Here is a 13005-nt window from a genome sequence, read left to right on the forward strand (position 1 = left end):
CTAGTGGAATCAGGAATGTATTTAAGTAGACTGAACTACAAACTCACTTAACAATAATATACAACATAGAAAGAGATTTACAACAAAACCTGTAAATCCAGTATGAACAAAACTACATAAAAATAAAGCAAATGAAATTCACCATGCAAATGTAATATGTTCTTCATATTTTCTGTTATAAAAACACATAACATTTTAAATAAAAATTTTCCTTTAAAGATTACTTCAAAGTGAAAAACATTTTAGATTATGCCTAGAGGAATCCAGAAAGTGGAGAAGGGAATGACAACCCACTCCAGTACTCTTGCCTGGAAAATCCCATGGACAGAGGAGCCTGGTGGGCTGCAGTCCATTGGGTCGGGAAGAGTCGGACACGACTGAAGCGACTTAGCAGGAGCAGCAGCAGCAGCAATCTAGAAAGATGTAGACGTGGCAATAGAAATAATTCTTGAGAATAGAGTAGGACAAAGAAGAAAAATCAGGAAAAAAAAATGTTCAGCTGAGGGAAAACACTACGAAAAAACCAAGCAGAAGTGCTTGTAAAAAACTCAAGATTCTGTTCTGTACAGCATGTAGCTGGAACCAGGAGGAGGCAAGGAGCATGCCACTGAAAGTAGTACCTAGAATGTGCTTTCAGAAAATTCAGAGTTTCATACCTGAGGCTAAGGGTCTTTCATGGCTTGGAGAGAGTTTGGGAATGGCATAAGATGAACCATAGATGGGTTTAAACAAAGAATTAACAAGTTTATTTACTTATTTACTAAATTATTTTCTCTTTGCCAAGAGTTTTATTTAATTTACTTTTTAATTGAAATATAGTTTACTTATAATGTTGTGCTAGTTTCAGGCAGGATGTATAGTAAAGTGATTCAGATATAGATACATACACACACACACACACACACACACACACACACACACATATATACATACATATACACACACACACACACACACACACACATACATATTGCTTTTCAGATTCTTTTCCCTTACAGGTTATTACAAAGTATTGAGTATAGTTTCCTGTGTTATTCAGTAGGCCCTTTTTGGCTATTTGTTTTATATAGTAGTATGTATATGTTAATCCCAAACTCCTAATTTATACCTCTCTTTACTTTCCCCTTTGGTAAGCATAAATCTGCTTTCTATGTCTATAGGTCTATTTCTGCTTTGTAAATGAGTTCATTTATATAATTGTTTTAGATTCTACATATAATCAATATCATATAATATCTGTCTTTCTCTGTCTGGCTTACTTCACTTAGTATGATAATCTCTAAGACTATGTTGCTACAAATGACATCATTTCATTCTTTCTTATGACTGAGTAAGATACCATTGTGTACAGACACCGTATCTTCTTTATCCACTCATCTGTCAATGGGTACTTCAGTGGTTTGTCTTTGCTGCCATAAACAGTGCTGCTATGAACATTGGGTGCCTGTGTCTTTTTGAATTATAGTTTGCTCCAGGTATACGCACAGGAGTGGGGCTACAGGATCATATGTTAGCTCCCTTTTTAGTTTTTTATGGAATTTCCATACTATTCTGTATAGTGGCTGCACCAGTTTACATTCCACCAACAGTGCAGAGGGGTTCCTTTTGTCCACACCCTCTCCAGCAATTATTATTTGTAGATTTTTTTATAATTCTGATTGATGGGAGGTGATACCTTATTGTAGTTTTGACTCTGTTTCTCTTCTCTACTAATTAGCAATATTGAGCATCTTTTCATGTGCCTTTGGTCATCTGTATGTCTTCTTTGGAGAAATGACTTTTTAGACCTTCTACGCATTTTTTGATTGGCTTTTTTTTTTTTTGCTGTTGAGCTGCATGAGCTATTTGTATATTTTGGAGATTAATCCTTTGTGGTTGGATCATTTAAAAATATTTTCTCCTATTCTGTAGGCACTCTTGTCATTTTATTTATGGTTTCCTCTGCTGTGCAAAAGCTTTTAAAAGTTTAATTAGGTCTCATTTATTTACTTTTGTTTCTATTTCCACTACACTAGAAGATTGATCCAAAAAGATACTCTGTGTTTTATATCAGATTGTTCTGCCCATGCTTTCCTCAAGGACTTTTATAGCATCCAGTCTAACACTCATGTCTTTAATCCATTTTGCATTTATTTTTGTATATGGTGTTAGGGAGTATCCTACTTTCATTATTTTACGCATAGTAGTCTCGTTTACCCAGCACAAGTCATTGAAGAGACTGTCTCTTCTCCATTGTATATTCTTACCCCCTTTGTCACAGATTAATTGATCATAGGTATGTGAGTTTATTTTGGGGCTTTCTGTTCTGTTCCATTGATTAATATGTCTATTTTTGTGGTGGTACCATACTGTTTTGATGGCTGTAGTTTCATAGAAGAGTATGAAGTCAGGAAGCCTGATTCCTCCAGTTCCATTTTCCATGCAAATGGAAGTCAAAAGATAACTGGAGTAGCAATACTTACACCATACAAAATAGACTTTAAAATAAAGTCTGTTATAAAAGACAAAGAAGGACATGACATTATGATCAAGGGATCAATCCAAGAGGAAGATATATTTAATAACAATAACATAATTATAAATACATATGCACCCAAAATAGGAGCACCTCAATATATAAGACAAATACTAACACCATAAAATGAGAAATCAACAGTAACACAATCACAGGGGGAAAATTTAACACCCCACTTACACCAATGGACAGATCATCCAGACAGAAAATTAATCAGGAAACACAAGTCTTAAATAACACATTATACCAGATAGACTTAACTGATATTTATAGGACATTCCATCCAAAAGCAGCAGAATACACATTCTTTCAAGTGCACATGAAACATTCTTCAGGAGATATCACATGCTGGGCCATAAAGCAAGCCTCAGTAAATTTAAGAAAGTTGAAATCATTTCAACCACCTTTTCTAACCACAATGCTATGGGATTAGAAATCAACTACAAGAAAAAAGCTTTAAAAAAAAACACAAACATGTGGTGGCTAAGCCATATGCTACTGAATGACCAATGGATCAATGAATATAAGTCAAAGAGGAAATTAAAAAATATCTAGATATAAATGACAATGAAAAGACAGTCCCAAACCTATGGGATGAAAGAAAAGTGGTCTAAGATGGAAGTTTATAGCAATAAAACCTTTCCTCAGGAAACAAGGAAAACCCCAAATAAACAATATAATTTTACACCTAAAGGAACTAGAGAAAGAAGAACAAACAAAACCCAAAGTTAGAATAAGGGAAAAATCACAAAGATCAAAGCAGAAAGAAATAAAATCGACACCAAAAAATGAAAGAGGTAAATGAAATTAAAAGCTGGTTCTCTGAAAAGATAAACAAAATTGAAACCTTTAGCCAGACTCATCAGGGAAAAAAGAGCTCAAATCAATAAAATCAGAAATGAAAAAGAGAAGTTACAACTGATATCACAGAAATACAAATAACCATAAGCATCTGCTATAAGCAACTGTATGCCAATAAAATGAACAACCTAGAAGTAAAGAACAAATTCTTAGAAAAGTACAATCTCCCAAGATCAAATCAGGAAGAAGTAGAAAATACAAACAATGCCAATTACAAGTACTAAATTTGAACCTGTGATTAAAAAGTTCCCAACAAACCAAAGTCCAGGACCAGATAGCTTCACAGGAAAATCATAGCAAACATTTAGGGAAGAATTATGCCTATCCTTCTGAAACTATGCTAAAAAATTGCAGAGGAAGAAATACTTCTGAACTCATTCTATGAGGCCACCATCACCCTGATACCAAAACTAGACACAGATATTAAAAAAAGAGAAAATTATAGAATGATATCATTGATGAACATAGGTGCAAAAATCCTCCACTATATACTAGCGAACTGAGCCTAAATAATGCATTAAAAGTACCATACACCATGGTCAAGTGGGATTTATTCAAGGATGGAAAGATTTTTCAATACCCACAAATCAGTGTGATACACCACATTATCAAGTTGAAGAATGAAAACCAAATGATCGTCTCAATATATGCAGAAAAAAGCTTTTGATAAAATTCAACATCCACTTACAATAAAAATTCTCCAGAAAGTGAGCACAGAGGAAACATACCTCAACATAATAAAGGCCATATATGACAAGCCAAGAGCTAACATCATACTCAGTGATTAAAAGCTGAAAGCTTTTCCTCTAATTTCAGGAACAAGACAATGATGCCCACTCTAGCCACTTTTATTCAACATAGTTTTGGAAGTCCTAGCCGCAGTAATTAGATAAAAAAAAAAAAAAAAAGAAAAAGAAAGAAATGGAATCCAAATTGGAAAAGAAGAAGTAAAACTAGTAGTAAAACAGTGTTGGCAGATGACATGATACTAAACACAGAAAATCCCAAAGATTCTTCCAGAAAACTACTAGAACTCATCAATTAATTCAGTAAAGTTTTAGGATACAAAATTAACATAAAGAAACTGGTTACATTTCTATATACTAATAACAAAAAATCAGAAAAAGAAATTAAGGAAACAATCCCATTTTTACCACTGCATCAAAAAGAATAAAATACTGAGGAATAAACCTACCTAAGGATGCAAGAACCCTTACATAGAAAACTAAAAGACACTGATGAAAGAAATTGAAGATGACACAATCAGATGGAAAGATATACTATGTTCTTAGATTGGAAGAAACAATATCGTTAAAATGACTATACTACCCAAAACAATCTACAGATTCAACACAATCCCTATCAAATTACCAATGGCATTTTCACAGAGCTAGGACAAAAAATCTTAAAATTTGTATGGAAACACAAAGAACACCAAATAGTCAAAGCAATCTTGAGTTTAGATTTGTATTTTAGAAGGAAAACTCTCATAGCACTGTGGGAATGAGATATCTGGAAGTTCAAGAGAAAGATGAGAAAAGCCTGAACTAAGGCAGCAATAAAGGAATTACACAAGAAGGAAAAGACTGCAGAAACTTCGCTAAGGTGGGATTAATAAAATTTGTTAACTAATGGAAGACAGGGGTTATACAGCATATATTTCTGAGAAAATATAATACCTAGGGCATGCCTAAAACACGATACTCTGCTACTTTAGCTTTGAAAAGGGTTTTTTTAGTGAGTGAAAAACAGTTTGCATTTTGTTGTTGTTGTGATTTGTATCATACTGAAATGTGCATCTTTATAAAAAACTTTATTTATGACTCTTTAGGAGGCAAATTTTCCAGACAGAAATTAATGTTTCAGATATTTTATGTCCAGGGGATCTCCCCAACCCAGGGATTGAACCTTGCTTTGTTTCCTGCATTACAGGCAGATTCTTTACCATCTGAGCCAGACTTTACTCAGTTCAGTTCAGTTCACTTGCTCAGTCGTGTCCAACTCTTTGCAACTCCATGGACCACAGCACGCCAGGCCTCTCTGTCCATCACCAGCTCCCGGAATTTACCCAAACTCATGTCCATTGAGTCGGTGATTCCATCCAACCATCTCATCCTCTGTCGTCCCCTTCTCCTCCTGCCTTCAATCTTTCCCAGCATCAGGGTCTTTTCACACTAAGCTCTTTAATCCATCATGAATGCATTTTGGTATAAAGTAAGTTTCTAGTACAAAATAGTTAAGCAACAGGATATATTCTATAACACATGGAAATTTAGCCATTATTTTATAACAACTTTTTTTTTTGAAAGTCACTCAGTCGTGTCCTACTCTTTGCGACCCCATGGACTATACAGTCCATGGAATTCTCCAGGCCAGAATACTGGAGTGAGTAGGCTTTTTCTTCTCCAGGGGATCTTCCCAATCCAGGGATTGAACCCAGGTCTCCTGCATTGTAGGCAGTAGAGTTTAATACATAAAATATTGAATCACTATGGTGTACACCTGAAATTAATATAATACTGTAAATCAACTACACTTCAATTAAAAAAAAGAAAGAAAAGGCTTAGTTTCACATGGAAAAATTAAAATTAAAAAACGCAATGTTTACAAATCCATGTTGCTTTTTTCTTAAATAACTCACAACTGTCCCAACACTATTTTTCACTCTCTCTGCATTGATATTCCAAGTATATTTTCTGTTAAATTACATTATCATGGTTATTAGATCCTATTTCTAAGCTATTCTATTTACCAACTCAGTCATCTTTTTTTTATTTTTGCATATCACTTCCAAATCAGGTTCTAATATCTTTGAGAAAAGGGACTGGGTTTTACTAATGCTTGTATTTTCCATAGGCCCTATCACTTTACATGTAGTAAATGTTCAATAAATATTAACATATTTATTACATAAATGTTTAAATTTAATATCCTGCATGCAATTTGCAAAGAATTTCCTCAGCACTGTAAAAGGTTACATTCTTCAAGGTGAAACATGAAGTAATTTTGAAATTGAAGAAGGGGGATGAAAATGGAAGCATTCCAAGTTTAAAAATGCCATGTGAATTTGATTAGAATAATTTAAATTTTGTAGTGACTTCATTCTCCAGAGGCGATGTGATCATGAGAAAATACTGAGAGAGGGAATTTAGTCGTGGGCTTACTCTGAATTACCAAAGCTCAGAAAAGCTTTAAGCTGTGTAATGATGTGCAAATCACTCCACATACCATTGTGGCTCAACAGATGAACAATGTCAATGGTGAAATGTTGTCTTTACAATGTCTGCTGATACCTTTATTTGGGAGAACCAGCTGTGAATCCTTAACACTGCTATACATTTAGAGTATTGAGCAATAAAGCAATAAGATTTAAAATTCATTTCTCCTCCTGAGTGCCTTTGAGTTTAAACGTGCTAAATGTTAAATAAAATCAGTATTAAGTATGTTGTCCCTATCATGTACAAATATGTGAAACTTTCACACAGTTATTATATCAAATTGTACAGGATGACTTCAGGCTGAAAAGACTGCGAAACAATCTGTTTGATTAAGGAGACATTAAACTAGACCATCATAAAGAATGCTAGGATTACAAACTTCTATATAAAGGCATGCTCACTACATCTATTAATGTGGGTAAAGAATTGTATAGTTCCAGAAAAGGAAAGTTATGTATTCAGCAAAACCAAAAATATTTGATGTTATTTTTATGACAATATGCAAGTATTGAAATAAGTATTTATGTATTTTCAATGTTGTTTACATTGTAAAATTAAAGCAACCTAAATTACCATTACAAAAACTCTTGGGATAATATGTGATGGATTCTAACAGGTTTCATTTCCCTGTGATTCTCTTTTTAAAGTAGTTTTAGGTTCCCAGCAAAACTGCATGACAAAGTACAGAGGGTTCCCTTTTGCTCCATACCCTCCCATACTTTGCTTCCCCCACTATCGACATTCCATTTCACAGCACTACAATGGATGAACCTACACTGACGTACCAGTATCACCAAAGTCCAAGGCTTACATTAGAGTTCACTCCTGCTGTATTTTGCATGGAATGTACAATGACATACATCCACCACTGTAGCATTATACAAAGAAGTTTCACTGCTCTAAAACTCTCCCATGTTCCTTCAATTTACCCTTCCCTCCCCTTTTAACCTGGCAACCAACTTTTTCCTGTCTCCATACTTCTGCTTTGTCCAAAGCATATTGTATGGTTGGAATCATAGAGTATGTAGCCTTTTCACATTGCCTTCTTTTACTCAGGAACATACATTTAAGGTTTCCTCATGTCTTTTCATGGCTTGATAACTCAGTTCTTTTTAGTGCTGAATAATACTTCATCTGGATATACATCATGTATTTATCCATTCATCTGAAGGATATTCTGGTTGCTTCTGACTTTTAACAATTAAATAAAGCTGCTATAAATGTCCCATGTGCAGGTTTTTGTGTGGAGATAAAGTTTCCAACTCCTTTTGATAAACAGCAAAGAGTACAAGTGACGGATAATGTGAACAGGGTGTGGTTTAGTTTTGTAAGAAACCACCAAACTCTTCCAAAATGGCTCTGCCATTTTGCATTCCCACCAGTAGTGAATGAGGGTTTCCGTTGCTCTACATCCTTATAAGCATTTGGTGTTGCCAGTGTCTTAGATTTGGAATATTTTAATAGAATTGTAATGATACCTGGTTTTAATTTGCAATTTTGATAGCTATTTTAATTTCATCAGTGCATAAATGAATAAATTCAGTCTCAGGGAAATTAAATAATTTGCCCTTGATTCTACAGCTATTAAGTAGCAGATTAAAAATTGTTTTTTACAGATTCCAAAGCCCTTGTGATTTTTATTCTGCAGGCTGCCTGTTAGCTAGACAAGAATAAAACTCAAATTCACACATGGGGAATACCACAGAGTAGTTTCCAGACTGATTATTACTTGTTTTAGTTTAGGTTCCTCCAGAAGAGGACCCTGAGATAAGGAAATATCAGGGAACAGTGGAGAAAGGAAGGAGGGAAAGGCAGTGAATGAAGGATGTTTGAATACACACATCTCTGTGGGCAACTGCAGCTTAGTCCTACAGGCAACCTAGGGAAATAGTGCTCAGTATTACTCAAAATACAGTGGGTGACAATACCAGTGTTTGGACACATCCAGGAAAAATTATATATAAAAAGTAAAAGTAACAACTTAGAAACTTTGATAACAACTTGACCTTTTTGTACCATCATTTTGTAATTCATTTTACTTTTTTCCAATCCATGATAGATTGAAAGTGAAAAACTGGCCCCAAAATTGTTTGAGAAGCACTAACATGGAACACAAGGCCCAATGTGACTCCTTTCAAGAAACAAGGGAGCTGGGGTATTTACATCTCACTTCCCATCAGGTCAGCCCTTGAGACAGTGTTCAGAAGTGTCCATTTCCCAGCACTTCTGGTTGGGTAGAATGAAGTGATATGCCTGTGGTGGCACATGAATGTCATTAACAATGGGGTCTGCTACAAACTTTATGAATAAAAATTTTCACAAAGCTAATAAATTAATTAAAACATCACATCTCTATAATCACACATCACATCTCTATAATCATTCGGGAAATGAATTAAAGGTTAACTATGCTTTAATTTGCTACATGCTACATAGAGAAAGATAATAGGAAGCTAGAATTTGACTATGCACAGATAAAATATTTCATTCTAAAGTACCCATTAAAATAAATAATACTGCCAACCAAAGCATTGGTTAATAGGTAAGGTAGCTAAATTATAACCATACCATGAACAAAATCCAATTGTAATGTAAAGGACTAGTCCATGGAATTCAGGCTATGTGAGTAATGAGTATTTGTCACTTTACAGGGCTTCCTTCATCAACCTAAGATAATTTTGTTATCAGCTTGTTGAAATATTTTATTTTCCACCAAGGAAGCTGAAGGCAAGAGTTTTTCCTTCCTTCTCTCCACTCTCAGAAAGCCAGAGGACTGGCATGTGAATAAAGACCTCAAAAATTAGATATTCTCACCCAGGATTCTGAACCTTGAGCAAGTGGTCCAAAGATGAAAGGATGAAAATAAAGCATTCTTATTTTTTGGATACTTAACTGCTACTACTTATATCTTCCCTGGTTTCTGGCCTTATTTAATCTTAGGCTCTCACCCTTCTGCTGATTCTGTGAGTTCTCAATTTCCTTGTAATAATTTCCTTTTTTTTAACTTATGGATAGTCCAACTCTCTTACTTGAAACCAAAAGTCATCACTGATGTGAGGTGGTGGTGAAGAATCAGAGCTCTGACTCATGCCGGCTCAGTAATTCTCTTGAAGAAGTGAAATCAGTCTCTTCACCAAGTTGTTTTTTTGTTTCCACATTTCTACAATCGTTTTAGTTCAGCAGTGTTCTTTACGTAAAATTAGTCTGTGAGATGTTTCCTGAATAAAGGATTCTTCCTTTGGAGAATCTATTTGCATGTTGGCCTATTTAGTGATGGTTGCTCAGTTATGTCTGACTCTGCCACCCTAGGGACTGTAGCCTACCAGGCTCTTTGGCCATGGAATTCTCCAGGCAAGGATACTGGAGTGGGTAGCCATTCCCTTCTCCAGTGTTTCTTCCTGACCCAGGAATCGAACCTGGGTCTCCTGAATTGCTGGCAGATTCTTTACCATCTGAGCCACCATGGAAGCCTATTTAAGTTCCTGAAAATTTTTCCAGCAGAGGATTTAAGCTTAACCCAGCATCTCCTTAAACTCAATAATGGAAGTCTTATTTCCAAAAATATTAACATCTCATACAATTAATATCCATAATATCCAGGATATTTTCATCCATAAATTACCTTGGAAAGAGACACTGGCTCTAGCAGTTCATTTTTCTTTGTCTTTGCATCTGACACTAGAGTTTATCAATAAGCACACACGAGTCCTTTGAGGAGTCTCTGCATTAATCTATCATGTTAGGGGCTCTTAAGCCACAGTATATAAAGCACTATTTGAGAAGTTAGTAACAATGCATATTGCTGGGCATCACACCACATCTATGAATTCAGTATCTCCTGAAATAGTACAGTAAAGAATCACTCTACAGGTGATTATGTTATAGGCAATCTTCAGTTCACAGCATGAGGAACACTACTTTCTGTAACATTTCAGTGAAAAATACTTCCTGATGGCTTCTATTCTTTATCATTGGAAGAATCTAGATATCATAGTCACAATAATATATCCCACTGGCTCAATCACTCATCATCTCCGAAAAGTTGTAGATGAAACAAGTTCACAGACAACATGTGAACATGAACTTAAAACCTCTGAATAAAACTTTGAATATCTTTGATCTCGACTGCAGGAAGATACAATATTAAAATATGAATATGGCTTTGGTTGTAACCATGGGGTCAATGGGCTTCCCCAGTGGCTCAGCGGTAAAGAACCCACCTGTAATGCAGGAGCCACAGGAGACATGAATTAGATCCTTGGGTTAGGAAGATACCCTGGAGGAGGGCATGGCAACCCACTCCAGTATTCCTGCCTGGAGAATCCTAAGGACAGAGGAGCCTGGTGGGCTACAGTCCATAAGGTTGCAGAGTCAGACACAACTGAAGCGACTTAGCAGAAGCAGCAATATCCAGTTAAAGGCTGAACACACACTAAAAGGAGCAGTCTCTCAGATGTCTCTCTCACTCCTATTAACTGTCTGCAGCTTATTCATTTCTCACCATAAACTGAGATATCAAGGTTAAAGGAGTAGGTTAGAAACTTAATTCATCCAATCTTATAACTTATTACAACTAAAGGATTCTGATTATAGGAAGCCCAAAATGAATAGCTAAAATGCTATTTTTAGACTATATGTGAATTTCATTTGCTTTCATTAACACAAATAATGAAATATCAGCTGTCAGAAATTTCAAAGACAGCAGAACATGATAGAAACAAAAATTACTCAGGTCACTATCTTCTGAAACATTTTTTTCTTTGTTAGAATTCTTCAGGTAATATATGAAGAGAACAATACTACATTTATTCACAATAAATACTGCACATATTTTCTTACAGGAAAAAGGTGAGTTGTGGTGACAGTTTTTTGTTGTAAACAAGCAAACTTTGCCCCAAGCGATTAGCTATATTTGGTCTTAGAAAACCTTACAGCTGATTTGCAAGATTTGGGAGAATTCACTTTTGTCTTTATAGCCCCAAATGTACAGATAATTTGTTAGTAAATAGCTTGCAAGGATCACAGTCTTGCAGCTGGAATATTCACTTATTTTGATAACCAGGATTATGACCTCTTCACAACTGGGGAGTGATGATATATGGAGTTGTGCTTATTCTTCCATGTCTCCATAAAACTGGCATCCTGACATATATTTGCATGAGCTCCATATAACACAATATGAAACTCTTTCCAAAGGACTTCAAATTTACAGTCTTACAGATTTATATGTTTGTATTATTCCTCTTGCTACACAGTTGTGTTGACTTAGTATACAGAGCATAGTGACATCTAACAATACAGAGTTTAAAAATTTCACTTCTCAATTTCACATTCTCATTATTTGCATAAATTTATATCTTATTTAATATGTAACTTCCATTTACATTTCCACATTAAGAGTTAGACTTTAAAATGTTATGAAACTCTGATGTGATAGTCACTCAACAATGCAGAGTGTACTTATATTAACACATCCTTACAGAGTTTATGGATTGATCTTTTTGCTTTATTGTAGTACTGGACTGTCTCAAAGGTGGCTGCATTTCTTAGAAAACCAAAAAACTAATCTCTGGAAAATACACATGCTGCTTCACTGAACAGTCACTAATCAGAGCTTCAGTATGTTCCTTTTGTGTTCCAATTTCAAATCCTCACCCCCATTCCAGCTGTTTCTCAGGATCTGTCCTTTAGGACCACCAAAAGCAAAACTATAGATGTTCAAACTTGGAAGTGAGGAAAGAAAAAATGAAGCTGGGCTGAATTTAATTTTATCTACTTAGAGTACATTTCCAATAGTGGAATTATATTTACAAGTATCATTTTTTTTTCAAGTTTGGGTCATTCATTCAGTCTCTCAAAAGGACTTGCTTTGTAGATCCAGAACACTTGTAATTTTCCAACTAGGTTCCTGGCTTGCTTAGCTGATACTGTGGGCCCCAGTGTGCAGTCCACACCTGAAAAGGGGGAGTTTTTAACGTTGTGGTTTATTAACCAGGTACTTTCCATTCACTCAGTTAACAATTAGAAAAGAGAAAGAAAAAAAGAGAGAGAGCGAGAAACCCTCCTACTTGTTTTTTTACTCCAAATATGGAGATGGAAACTATTCAACAAATAAGAAGGAGGGAAACTCCCGCATATTTCACCTTGACCTGGCTGGAATGCTCTGAAGCCTGTAAGAGGTGGTGCTCTATAAAAAAAAAGATAGGGCTGCTAGTGGAAAAAAGAGAGGTCAGACTTTACCAAGGGGAACCTCTCCTGCCCCTAGAGGAAAAAGAGAACCATCAGCCTGTCTCAGATTGGAAACAGCGCCTTGTTTTCATTCAGGGGGACTGGGTTCCCTCCCTCGGCCTAACGTCGTAGTAATGCGACCCAAAGAGGCGAGCGGCTTTCCCGACAGTTGCCGGGCATAAC

The sequence above is a fragment of the Dama dama genome, chromosome 18, assembly GCF_033118175.1.
Source record: "Dama dama isolate Ldn47 chromosome 18, ASM3311817v1, whole genome shotgun sequence".
Classification (NCBI taxonomy): domain Eukaryota; kingdom Metazoa; phylum Chordata; class Mammalia; order Artiodactyla; family Cervidae; genus Dama; species Dama dama.